Raw genomic sequence first — 2,915 nt, 5'->3', positions numbered from 1 at the left:
TCCAGACTCAAGCGGCCAGTCCCTTCGATGGTCAGCCGTTGACTGAAGATATATCCTTCAGTTAACGGGTCAGCTGATAACGCTGCCGTTCTGCGACAGTTGGATGATGAAAAATTTTGCTCGTTTCTTTCAAATGTGTGTTAAAATACACTCGAAGTGTTAAGAAGCGTCGTTCTTTCTCTCCCTATCACCTTTCTACGTCTTTAAATCACTACGCAGCGTTAAATACTGTCTCATATACGAAGCATCCATTTCATCTCGTTCAAAATTAGCGCATCCGTGATGTATTACAGTTACTCTGAATTTTTTTCCATCCGAATACTTTTCGAAAAAAAAATTCTGCTCGTCCACCCAACGCAGACACTTCACTTGCGACCAGCTAAAACAGCGTTTCGATTCTATGCCTATGAAAATTCAAGATCGAAAGAGCAAATGAAAAGTTGTTGGAATAATTATTAATACTAATGTTATGGAATACATCGAGTGCGCGTCGAATAGAATCCCATTTCGAAATGAATAATTCTTCTCTTTTCTTATCATAGCTAATCCAGTAATATAGGTAAATAGGATGGTTGGAGGTGGTCGGCGCTGGCAGAAGGCGATAGGGGGTGGTCGAAAGTGGCCATTGATGGTCGGAGGTGGCAGGGGGAGGTAGGAGGTGTTCGAAAATAATAGGACATTTCAAAAGTTAAAGTCGACGATGATCCGGTGCATCAATTTTATCGTTACAGATTTTCTTTTCCCATGAAGCATAGAGTATTCAACAACGATAATGCAGTCCTTAAAATTCATCATTCATCTCTGACTGGAAGCTAATTCGCAAGGCGCGGTATTCTATTCTGTTTGCATTATTAGAAAAATACCCGTACTCTACATACACTGTTTCTAATCTTTTGCTACAGTTGGTTTAATCCCCATGCTTCCACAGCACGAATAGTCGGAAATGTTTTTGATTATCCATAATAAAATAAAAGAAGTAACAAAGCTTAAATTTATTGTTAAAGCTCTAGTGAATACATCAAACTGCGGTCGAATCAATTCATTTATTATTTGCACATGACCTCTGTATATTTGATAAATTATTCCTAAATACATTGAAACATATGTATTTATAATGAAATATCATGCAATGGGCTGTGTAAACTATAAACTATAATTTCTATCGAATAGCTGCTTTTATGTCAACAGGGCTTTGAGACTCAGTTCAGTTCGTCCTCCTCCTCGTCCACCTCCGACCACCCGCAACAATCGCCAACCACCTCGAACAACCACCGATAACTACCTCGGGTTGTACCTGGAACAGTAATAAATATTTTCAGTATAAGAACACTTCAAAAATATTGTGTAAGGATTAATCTAAATAATTGATCAATTAATAATATCATTACTTGTATAAGCGCATTTATAGCTACTGAATATGTGCTTGCACGAAAAATGAAGAAATAATTTATTGTAAACATGACAAGTTTGAAATTTTTCAGATGAAATATAGTTACAATTGCCATCAAATATTATAAAAATGTTCTACTCACCGAGCACAAATCCTCGTTTTCCTTATCCACCTTGTTCGCCTTATCTTCCTCATCCTTCTCCTCGTCCACCTACGACCGCTTCCAACCACCGCCAACCACCTCCGACAACCCCCGATTACCACCTCGGGTCATACCTTGAATACATTCCAAGCATAAGAACACATGAAAAATATTGCGTTAGGACCAATATAATTAATTAAACAATTGATAATGTAATTGATTTTATTAGCGCATTTATAGCTACTGAATTTCTGCATGCGCGGAAAATGAATTGAAATAATATTCATTGTCAACGTGACAAGTTCAACAAATTTTGGATAAAATATAAATACAATAGTCATTAAATATTATAAAAATGTGGTACTCACCGTGCGTAAATCCTCATCCTCCTTGTTCACCTTGTTTTCCTCGTCTTCCTCGTCTTCCTCCTCCTCTTCCTCCTCCGCGTCCACCTTGATCACCTTCAACTATCGCTAACCATTGTTTTAACATTGGTTTGATAGTACAGAACATGACGTTTCTAATAACCAAACGTGTAAACTTGAAAATCGGTCCTGAAGGTCAAACGGCACCAGGTCAAGGACCTGGACAGTCAAAACTACCGAGCGCTTGTTCTGGAAGTCGAGTTTCCTCAGATAGTGTACCTTGAGTGCAAAAACTACGGAACGCTTGCCCAGAAGTCGAGTTTCACCAGGTAGTAGACCTGGAGCGCAGGAACCACGGAGCGCTTGTCCTGGAAGTCTAGTTTTGCTAGGTAGCGGACCCGGAGCGCAGGATCCATGAGATAGAGAACCCGGTACTCGAAATCCACAGAGCGCGATTCCCATACGTCCTCCCTACTGCGCGGTTGTTTCCAGACTGAGGAATTCAGCTAGCTGATTTTGGATCGATGACGTCAGGAGAAAAAAAAATTTGGGTGACATCACTTTCTGAACATCCGAACATCCCATCATCCAAACTGTGGTTTCGAACTTCAATACTATGTATGATGAATAATGTATGATGTATGATGTATGATGTATGATGATATTGTATAATGTATAATGAATTTAGTTTCTATATTTCAGTCCAGAAATACGCACTTCATCTTTCCTACTGATTTCAGAGTCAAGCGGCTAGGCCCTTTGATGGTAAGCCGTTGACTGTAGATACATTCTTCAGTTAACGGGTCAGCTAATAACGCTGCCGTTTTGCGACAGTTGGATAATGAAAATTTTTGCTCGTACCTTTTAAATGTGCTAAAATACACTCCAAGTTTTAAGAAGCCTTGTTACATCTCTGCCCATCAAAAAAAAAAAAATTGACGACAATCACCTTTTTAGGTCTCTAAATCAGGACACTGCGTTAAATACTGTCTCATATACGGAGCATCCATTTCATCTT

The 2,915-nt window shown here is 39.1% G+C and overlaps 1 long non-coding RNA gene across 2 annotated transcripts; it reads right to left on the bottom strand.

The window, feature by feature from the left end:
- Positions 1-1,216: 1,216 nt before the first annotated feature.
- Positions 1,217-2,441, bottom strand: LOC124293117. 2 transcript variants are annotated; one of them, XR_006903034.1, is made up of 3 exons: positions 1,901-2,441; positions 1,563-1,666; positions 1,217-1,229 (listed from the first exon to the last, which is right to left on the bottom strand). It is a non-coding gene; the product is annotated as an uncharacterized LOC124293117 (long non-coding RNA). The 2 variants fall into 2 exon arrangements; XR_006903033.1 differs by lacking the exon at positions 1,217-1,229 and having other exon boundaries at positions 1,537-1,666; positions 1,901-2,052; positions 2,177-2,441.
- Between the last annotated feature and the right edge of the window lie 474 nt (positions 2,442-2,915).

This window comes from Neodiprion lecontei, chromosome 2 (assembly GCF_021901455.1).
Source record: "Neodiprion lecontei isolate iyNeoLeco1 chromosome 2, iyNeoLeco1.1, whole genome shotgun sequence".
Taxonomy (NCBI): Eukaryota; Metazoa; Arthropoda; class Insecta; order Hymenoptera; family Diprionidae; genus Neodiprion; species Neodiprion lecontei.
Note: the sequence above shows the minus strand (reverse complement) of the source record. Positions and strands in the feature narration are given on the sequence as shown.